Raw genomic sequence first — 14,221 nt, forward strand, 5'->3', positions numbered from 1 at the left:
CCGCCAACCATTGTTGCAGGAAAAGTTCCATGCAGGGCCCCTGATCCTTCTCCAGCAGCCCAAGAATACTGAGGTTGTTGCACCACGGCCTCCCCTCACAGTCTCTGCTTTCCAGGGATTTAAGTTTTTGTGAGACTGACATTAACTGCTTCTCCATTTGCTTGAGAGGGTCTTCTGAGTCAGAAATGCACTGTTCCACTCCCCGCCCCCCCACTCTCGAAGCCAGCCTGCCGAAATCGTGATGCTTCAGAGGAAAGGTCATCAAGGTTTTCCTTCACGGGGACCTGGATTCACCAATGGCATTCATGTCCATCATGTCCAGGGATCGAAATTGGGATTTGTAGACCAGGAACAAAAAGCAGCTCCTGTGTTTTGGGAATAACCAGCTAACCAGGAGCTGCCTCTGGAGAAGCAGGAGCTAGTACATAGTGTGCAGCAAATGTAACTTTTTGTCAATTTTATACTATCCAATATGCTCCAACTGTCCCTTAGCTGTGTTCTTTAGTCTCCTTTATATACATTCCCAAACATACACAGTTGAAATCGCATAGGTAAGTTTGTATGGCACCACTTACCACAGGACTAAAATGTTGGTTTCAAGCTAACCAGGTGCTAAATAGCTTCCAGCAAATTCAAACCCTGAGATCTGGAGGTCTTGCCCGTTTACAGCCCCCATGCTCACTGTCACATAAGTGTGTGTTTTAGAGGGAAGGAGACCACTCACTGTCTATAGATCCATTTTGTTCTGAAGACACGCCTTCTGCAGTTTTTCGCCATGGCCCAAAACTTGTCAAAGACTGGGAGACACCCTTATTTGCAGATGACAATTTGTGGAATTTGGTCTCTGATATGTAATCTGCAGTTGTGTCTGGAGAAGATAGAAAGTAGGTTACTTCCACTCTCATGGCAGCTCTATGACAGCTCCCTGTAGTTGGGACCCTTGAAAGGGGAGTGTACCGTGTACCCATGTTGCAGTCCTCTTCTTCCTAGTGAGCAGTGCAACATCTGTGCAGAGGTGTATGTGATCCCACCTAAGCTAACGGGGACCCATGAGGGGTTGGGAGGACCAAAGTGGATGGGAAAGGTCAGCGTTTCCATGCGCCCAAATGTCAGGATGTGATTGCCAGACTTGATTGTTGCACCCAGTGTCTCAGCACACAGACAGCGCTGCTCCGCTGCACACAGGGGTTTGCCTGCAAGTTATGTCCTCCACACCGAGCCCAAGGCGCAGTGTCTTGTCGGGACACTCCCCACGAGCGGACTGCATGAACTCCAAACCCCGCCGCCTCCCAGTGCATGGGATGCTCACTTACCGAGAGGTGCAGTGCAAGAGCTTGTATCGGTTGTTGCGTGTAGCGGTCCGCTGCTGGCAGGCCTTATTCCCGCTCACTACTCTGCGTCACCAAGCTCGGCTTCCGGCATTCCTCCCGCGTGGTCCGGCCAGTAACGGAAGTCCCATTTAATACTATTGGGACTTCACCCGCCATAGGGCTCTGCCTCTGGCCCCCTCTGTCGTTAGCAGCACCTCTTCCTCACACGGCCCGGCGGCTAGATGATTCACTCTGTGTGGACTCTGATACCGACCGGCCGTCCAGGCAAGATGGTGCCCATTTGGACCGCTGAGAAGTGAGTCGGTCCAGTGCTTCGTGGCACCATTTTTAGGCAGGAAAGAGCAGAATATACCAAAGGCGTTCTGCCACCGTTTTCTGTAAATGAAACTGCAGGGTTCTCGATTCCATCAAGATTTATGCTGCAGGATGTTGGTGGGCCCAGTGGAGCGTGATAGACTCAAGTCTATATCCAATGGCTACTCGAGCGTCCCCCTTAGCATGCTTGATTAAGCACAATGAGGCACAAAGCAAAGCAACATCTGGTCTCCTAATTGGTTGGTGCTAGGATCAAGGCTTGCCTTTACATTATACACTTCTTGCCTCCCATGTAAGCGGATTACTGTGATTAAAGAAGCTTTGTCAGGCCTTTCAGCTAGGAGTTAGTTGAGGAATGAACTTCCATTTGTCCAATTGTACTCAGCAGTATTCAGGTTCTTTGCCACGCTTTCCAAATGTATTAGAATGTGGTTTTGCATCAAACTCTGTTCCCCAACATCATTGCTAATGTTGTCAAAGTCTCAAAAATGAATGGAGCAAAATATTCAGGGCCGAAATGGGAGTTGGTTCAGGTGCTTCCAAAAATACTGGGGCTGATTCATGGAATTATTTGCACCGAAAAACTGAGATTTGTGCGCCATTCTGCCCGTAAATCCCGGTTTAACAAATGGGGATTTGCGGCCAGAATGGCGGACAAATCCCAGTTTTTTGGGCGCAAATGATTACATGAATCAGCCCCATAATCTTTGGGCAGATTACCATTAATGTGGTTGAATTGTGGGGAGATGCACAGGTTCTATAAAAGGAGGTTGAGTACCCATAAACATCTCGGGAGATGCACTCAAAGCTTCATCAACCTCCAATTGAGGAGTCAATGGAGTACTGCAACTAGTAGCTTGGAGGGCTACACAGGCCAAGGCGTCCACATCAGTCAATGATAACGAAGTGTGCACAATTGATGCTGGCTTAAGGGCACAAGGTGGGCTTATGTGAAAAGTAGTCCATTGCTGGTTGTCTTTCTGGGGGGTGTGGGGTGAGAGTTTTCATACCCTTATGATGTATTGAAGAGCTACACTGCAAGCAATTATGTGCTTCCCATGGGAACGGGGCGAGCTGCCACACATTCAATAAGAGGTGTAAATCATTGAGCGTGGTTAAACTGACCAAAATGTAATTCAAAGGACCACCATTCTGTCTCTACTTTTTAGGTTATATCGCCTCTGGTTCCTCTTCATTCATAGGGCAGCAGTAGATTGAAACAAGAACATTTGAAGAATATGCTTACTAGATCCACACACCAGGCGAGATTGCCCCCGAGGGCAGTTTCATATCTTGTGAAGTCCTTAAATCCAGGGGTGTTTGGATTCCCATCACGCAGCTTCTTTATTTTTGACTGCGGGAGGTGTTGAAGGCCAGGTGGGCGGACTTTTCGAACGCTCCTCTCACATCACCTCAGCTGGCATATATCACCGCCCCGACATCCACCAGGAAGCTGATCTCGACCCTGTATGGAATGGCCCGAGCAATGAAGACCTCACCCCCCACCCACTACAGGGATAGGTGGGAGGGAGTCCTGGGGAAAACACTGCCAGACGTCCACTGGAGCCTGATCTGTGCCCAGACCCAATCCATTTCTGCCAATAACAGATTCCACCTGGTCCACATTACATTTCTTTACCAGATTTATTATTCCCTTGTGTATACTATTCACTGTTTAATGCGTAAAAGTTAATAAATACAGTTTTAAAAAGATAAATATGAATATGCTTACTGAGGCGCAGAGGCAAATCAATAATTAAGGCGGGTACTTCTACAATTGTTATTACAAAGAATCACTGCCACAAACGGCATTTCATGGCCCTTCTTGGGGCTTCATACCAGGCAGTGTCAGCAGCGTCCCGAAAGGGCAAATGCAACACAATTCTTGCTCATCAGCTGGGCCATTGTGCACCACAAGTCAACACCGCAAGACAAACACTTCGCCTCACAAAGAGGGAATTTGTGTTCTAACATAGAAACAGAACTCAGATAATGTACAAGTGATTAAGCATGGATATAGGCGGCAGGCTGGAAGCAACAAGGATAGTATACATTCAATAGCATCGACAGTGGATGTAAGCAAGGCGTTATCAGGAAGGTGCACATATCCAAACACCGAGATCAGAAAAGGGCCATGGTTTCGAGTGGTGTTGCCATGAGTGAGCCAAGAAAAAAATGACTTTGCAGTGTGCAATATAAGAATGATCAATAATATATGGTTATATGTGATCTTATCGACCACAATTACAATTAGTGGTAAATTTCATCGTGGAAGAAATACTGAAAGACAGCAATTTATTTTAGTATTTTTTAGCCCCCTGTTTTTTAACTCTTAAAATGCCACCCCAACTGCACCCTGACCCATTTTAACCCCTTTACCCCACTACCATTGATTTAATTAATGGTCCCAGTGTTTTTGTCCACTCTATGAATAATATGAATAAACAAAATAACCAGTTTGGTTTGTTTGAAGGAATAACACTAAGATGTAAATCACTCTTAGCAGGGGTAATAAATTAAGTTGCATGCTACTAGCCATGCATAAAAAGTAATTCGCCACCTCAGTACTCCACATACACACAGCACACCATTTTGTACTGGCCAAGAGTCAATTATCACTAGCCAACGGCTAATGGCGAGTGTACATTTTGAGGGCAGCTCTTAGTAACTGACATTTTGACAGTGTCAGAAATGTACCAAAGTATCAACTGAAAAGGATACAATACTCAAAAGGATACAGGAGGTAGGGTCTTCCGGATCCCTGTTCACCCGACTTGATAGTCGTGAAGTCAACAAAGACCTTCCAAATGATACAACCCTCTGGCTGATAAAACAGGCAGAGCGATGGATCACTGGAAAGGGCGTGGCTAAGGTATAGTAATCCAGCCTAGGACAAATTAAAGTATCATGAATAACTGCTCCAATCTGAGTATGATGAATTAGATAATGACGGGAATGATCACACTGACCTGTATCTCTGGGTAGAACAATCCAGAAGTCTCTTGATGGATTTGAAATGAAGAACAAAACGACAGGGAAGGGAAAATTAGTAAGGGAGACTTATCCCGAACGGAACGAGGCTCACGCTAGATACGGGTTGAATTCACCACAGGATAGCGTCCAAAGTTCAGTTCAAAGTCACTTCCAATGATCCTTGAAAGGCTTCCTTCCCACTTTAGGGATCAATCCTTCTGTTAATTCCACAGATGCAGGAGTTAGAAGAAAATAGCGTTTGAAGACAACGTGAGCGTGTGGATTTACACGCGGGCAGGATTCGCGCAGCCTGGGCCAGCCGCGTGTGAAGACGAAGAGCGCGTGTGGATTCTACACGCGGGCAGGATTCACGCAGCCTTGGCCAGCCGCGTGTGAAGACAACGTACGCGTGTGGATTTACACGCGGGCAGGATTCGCGCAGCCTTGGCCAGCCGCACTTGAAGACGAAGAGCGCGTGTGGATTTTACACGCGGGCAGGATTTGCGCAGCCTGGGCCAGCCGCGTGTGAAGACAACGTGCGCGTGTGGATTTACACGCGGGCAGGATTCGCGCAGCCTTGGCCAGCCGCACTTGAAGACGAAGAGCGCGTGTGGATTTTACACGCGAGCAGGATTCGCGCAGCCGTGGCCAGCCGCATGTGAAGACAAAGAGCGCGTGTGGATTTTCACGCGAAGGGATAGTTCCAGGAATCAGCGTGTGGCGGAACACACGCTATCGAAGGCCCAAAAGTAGCTGTAGGATTATGCCAGGATGTAGATCAGAGGTTCAGCTACACAACGCCAATAGAGACGATCAGAAGCAGCGAGTGAAGTTTCTACGCTGCTTAAATACGTAATACCGTAGTTCACGTGACGAAGCAAAAGTCACGTGAAGTTAGCGACGTGAAAAGTGTAAACGTCGTTTTCCCGGTAACGTATCGAATAGCCTCCATTTGGAGTAGAACGGTCTCGCTGTCCTACGAGCGTAGCGTCCAGCATGCATGACAGTGCCATCCCCCAAAGGGACAACCTCTCCCCTTCTTGTGTGAAAGCGCTTCAATAAAGCAGGAGCATGTATGTTGGAAAGAGGTTCCCAGGACCTATCTTCGGGACCATAGCCCTTCCAGTCCACCAGATAATATGGTCTACCAGAACGGAGTTTCATATCCAGTATGTCCTGTACCTCGTATTCATCAGACCCCCGCACAGAAATAGCAACAGGCCGTACAGGCAGTCTAGTAGTGTCAGAGAACGGCTTAATGAGCGAGACGTGGAATACAGGATGCACCCGCCATCGTTGTGGCAAAGCCAGACGTACAGCAGCAGGATTAAGAACATGGAGCACTTCATACGGACCGATGTATCTAGGCAACAATTTCTTTTTGCCTGGAATCCTTAAGTTCTTAGTGGATAGCCAGACTTTCATCCCAGCCTTATAGACAGGTGCGGATACCCTATGAGCATCGGCATAGAACTTGTCACGTCGTTTAGCCTGCTCCAATTGCTGCTTCACCTTTCTTTGTAATCTCTTCAGATCACGAAGAGTACGGCCTGCGGCAGGCGTGTCCAGGGATAGACCGGAATCCAGAGGTATTGATCGGGGGTGTTGTCCATAGAGAGCATAGAACGGTGAAGTGCCTATGGCACTATGATAAGAGTTGTTATAGGCAAATTCAGCCGCCGGCAGTACCGTGAGCCAATCCGATTGGTATTGCAAACACAGACACCGCAGATATTGTTCCATAGTACAATTGACCCTTTCAGTCTGTCCGTCGGTTTGAGGATGATAAGCGCTGGACATTCTATCATCAATTAGCAATGCAGATGTTAAAGCTCTCCAAAAGCGTGACGCAAACTGCGAGCCCCTGTCAGTAATGATTACTGACGGTAGACCAAAGAAACGAAATATATGTTGGATGAACAGTTCAGCCAGAACAGTAGCAGTTGGTAAACCAATACAAGGAATAAACAGGGCCAATTTAGTGAAATAATCCACTACGACCCATAGGGTATCATATCCCTGATTTGGGGGGAGTTCCACCACAAAGTCCATAGATATCATGTCCCATGGTTTGGTAGGGACAGGCAGGGATTGGAGTAAGCCCACTGGTTTACCAGGTGTATTTTTACATTGGATACATACAGAACAAGAAGATACGTAGTTTATAACGTCTTTTGCCATGGATGGCCACCAGCACCACCTTTTGAGCAGGTCCAGTGTTTTCTTCCGTCCAGGATGGGCTGCAATCAAGGAATCATGATTCCATTTGAGGGCTTTATTCCGCATTGAAGGAGTTGGTAGATAAAGCACTCCTTGTGTGAATGGTAAACCGTTCTGCACGTCCAGATTCATATCCTGGACTACTTGTGGATTATTTTTTACCCACTCTTGTATTTCGGTTTTTAAGGATGGTTGAACCGAACAACTACAAATCACATGATCTGCCAACAGCTGGGTCTGTACTTGTTTTTCTTCCTGCGCCTCTTTACTCATACGGGACAAAGCGTCCGACTTAACATGTTCTCGGGCAGGACGATAGGTGACCTGGAAATCGTATTGGGCAAAAAAGACATGCCATCTGGCCTGACGGGCCGTAAGGCATTTCATGGATTTGAATGCTTGGAGATTTCTATGGTCAGAGTACACCAACACCTGTTGTTTGGCCCCAAGAAGATGATGACGCCATTCTCGGAAGGCATCTTTGATAGCCAGTAGTTCCCGCTCAGTAACGGTGTAGTTCCGTTCATATGAGGTGAGTTTACGAGAGAAGAAAGCCACTGGGTGTTCCTCCTTGGTTTCCGTGCAAACCTGTGAGAGCACTGCGCCAATAGCGACACTGGATGCATCCGCTTCAACGACAAACTGGCGATCAGGATCCGGATGTTGAAGCACGGGTGCAGTGGTAAATGCTTCCTTCAGCTTTTCGAATGCTGCTTGGGCATGTTGGTTCCAACAGAAAGGTACTTTGGAACTAGTTAAAGCCGTCAAAGGAGCTACTGTTTTGGAAAAGGAATGGATAAATCTGCGATAGAAATTCGCAAAGCCCAAGAAAGACTGTAGTGACTTGACGTTATGTGGAATTGGCCAGTTCAAGACGGCCTTTACCTTGGAACGACTCATTCGAGCACCTAGATTGGTAATGTCGTAACCCAGGAATTCCACTTCCTGTGAATGAAAGACACATTTTTCGGCTTTCACATAAAGATGGTTCTCCCTAAGTCTTTGTAGGACTGTAGAAACATGTCTGACGTGTTCCGATAAAGATGATGAGTAGATCAAAATGTCGTCCAGATAGACAACCACAAATCGGTCCATTATGTCTCTGAATATGTCATTCATGAAGAATTGAAATGTGGCGGGAGCATTGCACAGACCAAAAGGCATCACCAGATATTCGTAAAGACCATACCGTGTCTTAAAAGCGGTCTTCCATTCGTCGCCTTCACGAATGCGAACCAAATTGTATGCACCTCGCAAGTCCAATTTGGTGAAGTAACTGGAAGTGCCTAACTGATCCAACAGAACGTTTATTAGTGGTAAGGGGTATTGGTTTTTTATGGTGATATCATTAAGTGCCCTGTAATCAATGCATGGTCTGAGGTCTCCCTCTTTCTTAGGAACAAAGAATAGAGGAGATGCAGCAGGAGATTGTGAGGGCCGTATAAAGCCCGTTGCTAGCGCTTTGTCAATGTATTCTTTTAACACGACATCTTCTTTCGGTGTTAAAGAATAAACACGGCCTGTAGGAATTTTGGCACCAGGAATCAATTCGATAGGACAGTCGTACTGTCGATGAGGAGGTAATCGTTCTGCCTGGCCTTTATCAAAGACATCAGCATAATCAGCGTATTCGCATGGTATTATATTGTCGCATCGATGTACAACGCTGATAGTAGAGTCCTCCACCATAGAGGCCAATATGTGTTGTTTATTTGACACCTCCTGACTGGTAAAGCAATGTTCATTGCAATGAGTCGAAGGATATTGGAGCGATCCCGAAACCCAGTCAACAGCAGGATTGTGAAGGGTTAACCATGCAAGACCAAGTATGATCTCGTACTGCGGAGCAGCAATAACATCGAAGATGATTTCTTCTGAATGGTTATTAGATAACGTCATCTGAACCGGTACCGTCTCCTGGGTTACCATACCAGAAACTAAAACAGATCCGTCCACGGTGTTCACCGTTTCAGGTCTTTTTTTGTTTACAAGGGGTAAGGAATGGTTCTTGGCATAGGTGATGTCTATATAATTGCTGGTGGCTCCAGAATCAACCATGGCCTTGGAAGCCACTTCTCGCTCATCACAATGTAACGTCACCTGAACTATTACAGGTGCATGTTTAGGAATGGTACTGGAGTCCGATGAAACACTCGACATAGGGACTCCTGCTAATGTCGAGTTTTGGCGTTTCCCGCACGCTTGACGGGTTTTTTAGGACATGTTGCCAATAAATGCTCGGAAGAACCACAGTACATACATAAGTGGTTTTTTCTTCGGTTCTCCCGTTCTGCATTGGACAATCGGCCTCTCACGGCGCCTATTTGCATGGGTTCAGGGTCGTTAGAGACGACTGCTGGTGTCTCTGCCCGCCCCGAGACTGGCATGAAGGGCTTTTTCTCTCCCTTTCGAGCATTCCTTCGGGCGTCGATTTGTAGAACCAAATCGAGCAGCTCTGGGAAACCCGTAGGAACCACAGGAACAGTAGATAAGGCGTCTTTCAGTTCTTCAGAAAGACCCTTGTAAAAAACAGCCGTTTTCTTGCTGTCAGGCCATTGGGTTTCCGCCGTCAGTTGATTGAACCGGGCAACGTAAGACATAAGGGGTTGGCTGCCCTGTTGTAGGTTAAGCAACTCTAGATCTGTGGCTTGAGTAGAGTAACGCATGTCAAAGACTTTACTCATAGCAGTCAAGAGATCGTCACAATCGTACAACAAAGGGCTATTAGTTTCCAACAAAGGGTTAGCCCAAGCAGCGGCTGTGCCCCCTAAATGGGAAAGCATGAAGGCTGCTTTTGTGGTTAGATCAGGAAAAGATGTAGGACGGCAAAGAAAATGGAGTCGGCACTGATTTACAAAGGTTCTGTAGGTTTTGGGATCACCCGTGAACCTTTCCGGAGGGGCCAAGGGAAACTGAGTGGGCATAACCACATTAATAGTTTCCTGTGGGGGTGCCGTAGTCCCAGATGCAGTAGCCATTGGCGCCTGTGCTCCCTGAGGACTACCATGTAGGGCGTCTTGCATAACGTCCATACGGTGCCGTAACATGTCCTGTGCAGTAACCATTTCGTTTCTCAAATCGTTGATCAGCTGTGTCAAAACAGTTAAAGGATCCGTACCCTCCATGGCTTCTGATTCTGTCAGAAATGTACCAAAGTATCAACTGAAAAGGATACAATACTCAAAAGGATACAGGAGGTAGGGTCTTCCGGATCCCTGTTCACCCGACTTGATAGTCGTGAAGTCAACAAAGACCTTCCAAATGATACAACCCTCTGGCTGATAAAACAGGCAGAGCGATGGATCACTGGAAAGGGCGTGGCTAAGGTATAGTAATCCAGCCTAGGACAAATTAAAGTATCATGAATAACTGCTCCAATCTGAGTATGATGAATTAGATAATGACGGGAATGATCACACTGACCTGTATCTCTGGGTAGAACAATCCAGAAGTCTCTTGATGGATTTGAAATGAAGAACAAAACGACAGGGAAGGGAAAATTAGTAAGGGAGACTTATCCCGAACGGAACGAGGCTCACGCTAGATACGGGTTGAATTCACCACAGGATAGCGTCCAAAGTTCAGTTCAAAGTCACTTCCAATGATCCTTGAAAGGCTTCCTTCCCACTTTAGGGATCAATCCTTCTGTTAATTCCACAGATGCAGGAGTTAGAAGAAAATAGCGTTTGAAGACAACGTGAGCGTGTGGATTTACACGCGGGCAGGATTCGCGCAGCCTGGGCCAGCCGCGTGTGAAGACAACGTGCGCGTGTGGATTTACACGCGGGCAGGATTCGCGCAGCCTTGGCCAGCCGCACTTGAAGACGAAGAGCGCGTGTGGATTCTACACGCGGGCAGGATTCGCGCAGCCTTGGCCAGCCGCACTTGAAGACGAAGAGCGCGTGTGGATTCTACACGCGGGCAGGATTCACGCAGCCTTGGCCAGCCGCGTGTGAAGACAACGTACGCGTGTGGATTTACACGCGGGCAGGATTCGCGCAGCCTTGGCCAGCCGCACTTGAAGACGAAGAGCGCGTGTGGATTTTACACGCGGGCAGGATTCGCGCAGCCTGGGCCAGCCGCGTGTGAAGACAACGTGCGCGTGTGGATTTACACGCGGGCAGGATTCGCGCAGCCTTGGCCAGCCGCACTTGAAGACGAAGAGCGCGTGTGGATTTTACACGCGAGCAGGATTCGCGCAGCCTTGGCCAGCCGCGTGTGAAGACAAAGAGCGCGTGTGGATTTTCACGCGAAGGGATAGTTCCAGGAATCAGCGTGTGGCGGAACACACGCTATCGAAGGCCCAAAAGTAGCTGTAGGATTATGCCAGGATGTAGATCAGAGGTTCAGCTACACAACGCCAATAGAGACGATCAGAAGCAGCGAGTGAAGTTTCTACGCTGCTTAAATACGTAATACCGTAGTTCACGTGACGAAGCAAAAGTCACGTGAAGTTAGCGACGTGAAAAGTGTAAACGTCGTTTTCCCGGTAACGTATCGAATAGCCTCCATTTGGAGTAGAACGGTCTCGCTGTCCTACGAGCGTAGCGTCCAGCATGCATGACAGACAGGTTAAACACTATCGGATTAAATGCGTTGCCCATGATGACACACTTTGGTTAAGTGGTGATGCTGGAATGTAAGCATAGAATACAATTTCGGCACCTGACTACATTGTTTCACATATCTTGTCACAAACCATGAGGGATGGGGTGTACTTTGACAGTTTAAATACACCCAACAAAAGAAAACAATGTGATAAGCTTGTTATTCACAGACTTACAGATTGCTGGAGGTGAAGTGGAAGTAAGTGTTTGTGTCAAAAAGCTCTGCAGAGGCATTTAACATTTGGCTAGCTCTCTCCTAGAAGCTGAAAATATGATTACCACCTTTCTGCAAAGGGGATATGCTTTACGTGTATTTAAGCGAACAGCCAAAAGACTGCGGTACAGAAACAGAGAAACCCTATTCAATATCACCAAACATCCATTTTCACCTCTGTCAAGACATTCTCTAGGTTCACGCCCACCCTAAAACAACGTATCCGAACATACCGGGATTGGAACTGTCCAACATATCGGGCTCTAGATTACTATTTGCCCTCAGAAGAGAACACAACATTAAAGATGTGGGATGTTCTCCCCCACTAGTCCAGGCACTGCAACATTACTGTGCACTGCTTGCACCAGGAACATCAGAATGGCCGCTGGAAAGCATGCTGCTCGCTAAAAATAACCCATAATTGCGCAGGAAAAATCAGAAAAATAGGCCGCCATCCACTTGTGCCTATGTCAGTGGGAACACAGGTGACCACTGCCAAAACCCATCATTTGGCTACCCACAGAGCAAAATGACTGCAAAAGAAACACAGAGCTGTTTCGAAAACCGTTTTTCTTGGTTGTCAAATTTGCAAAAATCATGGCTCACAAACCACCCAAAAAGATCCAACCTCCTTGTTGGGTGGTAAACATCATTCTACTTCAAGAATCCACATAAATACCATGTCCACAGAAGTACACTTATCAGAAGAAAATCCTCTGTCAGACGCTGGCGATCTCTAAATCTGACAGGAGAAACTTGTGTCTCAAAAGCTAAATATGCCAAAGAAGGGACTTCCATCAAATGCAATATAAGGTGCCACACATTGATTTTCATGTTGAAAAAGACTGGAATTAAATATGTTTGCTTATTTCACATTTTTAACTGTAATTTTGCACAAGAAACAATGTTACAATTGACCTTAAGGTAACCCGATTCAGCTAAACTTCCAAGAGGTTTCCCACACTGAGCTTCAAATACATTCCACACCTTCTACCCAACAAAAGAATCTTCCCCCCTGCTCTGCTAAGAAACCGGCAGGCTGGTGTGAAAGGAACTGGGAGGGGCACTCTGGCATGTTGCTCTGGGAAAGACACAAATGGTTCCTTGAACTGAATAGAAAATTATAATTCGGGTGTGACTGACACCAACTGCCTGGCAGGAAGAAGCTATGTGACTCTCTGACTCAGCCAAGCTTTGGAGGCGTGCCAGACTGAAAATGTGGATTTGAAAATGAAGTAACTGTATGTTTTAGAAAAAGACTTATAGCAAATTGTACTGAACTGGTTGTTAAAATGAAAAATTCGCTCACAGTTTAAAACTGATCTGGAATCTGTGCGACATTCAGAGACTGAACCACAAAAAAGTTCATATCCTAGCAATTGTGATTATGTTAGGAGCATGAAAAATTACAGAAATATGCCCAGATGGTTTGTGCATGTATGTTATGTTATTTTGTTATGTTATTTTGCACTTATATAGCGCCTTTATATGCCATGGGTATGGTCTGAAGGCGCTGGTAGGTTGAACGCCTTTGGGAACCGAAGTTCAGGTCAGTAGAGAGAGTCAAAGGTGCATGTGAGCACCGGGTATGTGTGCAGCTCATACGGTATTCGTGTAATAGCTGCTTCTTAGCGATAGGTGTGGTGGTTGAGAGATCATCAGGAGAATGTGTTCGTTCTGGTAGGTTTTTATCCAGAGCGGTTGTGGCTGCGCTAGGCCTGAGGAGAACGCCTGGCTGGGGGGGGTGAAACCAGCAGTGCTTACTTAGAGTGATGTGGAGTAAGCGGCGGATGTTGATATGAGAACAGTTATACTGAATGGTGTCATAGTATCTCTGTGTTCTAGTTGAGTGGTGATGTAAAGGAGAGAGTAAGCGTGGTGGTGTGATATGATGGGTTATATGCTCATTCAACGTTCTCTGCATTCCAAACCATACTATATACGTCACACAATTCTATGTGCTCCAGTCTGTAGCGTGCACTCCTATCCACTCATGCACTCCAGTCTGGTCTAATAAACTCCGGTCTGCCCCGCGCATGCGCTCTTGTCCGCCCCACGCCTGCGCTCTTATCCACCCCACGCATGCCCTGTCCGCCCCACGCATGCAGTCTTGTCTGCCTCACATATGCACTCCTGTCTGCTTCTTGCTCTATGCCTTTAGTAGCTCTATGTATTCATCCATTCTATGTACTCATCAGTACTGGATGCATCTGTGCTCGTTCGTTCTACGTACTCGTCTGATCTACGCAACACGTCAGTTCACTCAGGCTGTTACGCTCACCTGACTCCCACGGAGGCGCTGGCCAGGATCGTGCTGCTGTGACCTCTTCTAAGGTGTTGCGCGGGGCTCAGAAGATGGACTGGACCGGACTCCCAACTCCTGCTTGTCCGGCTTGCAAAAGTATCCTTCTTAGGGTCTTAAAGGGCGAGCTCTCCTTCCTGCTTCTGATGCAGGGGCGCGTTGGTATCCAGTTACTTCACTGGATTCTTGGTTTTATGAGAACCAAACTTGCTTGGCTTCCAGGTAAGTTCCTTGAAAGGTTCCCCTTTTGTCCTTGCAT

General features: G+C 47.0%; 1 protein-coding gene across 3 annotated transcripts in view; it reads right to left on the reverse strand.

Annotated features, from left to right (window-relative positions):
* The window catches only part of LOC138569199 (histone-lysine N-methyltransferase 2D-like), a 538,746-nt gene that overhangs the window by 477,904 nt on the left and 46,621 nt on the right, over window positions 1–14,221 (reverse strand). The window lies entirely within an intron of this gene.

This window comes from Ambystoma mexicanum, chromosome 2q (genome assembly GCF_040938575.1).
Source record: "Ambystoma mexicanum isolate Mex_15411 chromosome 2q, UKY_AmexF1_1, whole genome shotgun sequence".
Taxonomy (NCBI): Eukaryota; Metazoa; Chordata; class Amphibia; order Caudata; family Ambystomatidae; genus Ambystoma; species Ambystoma mexicanum.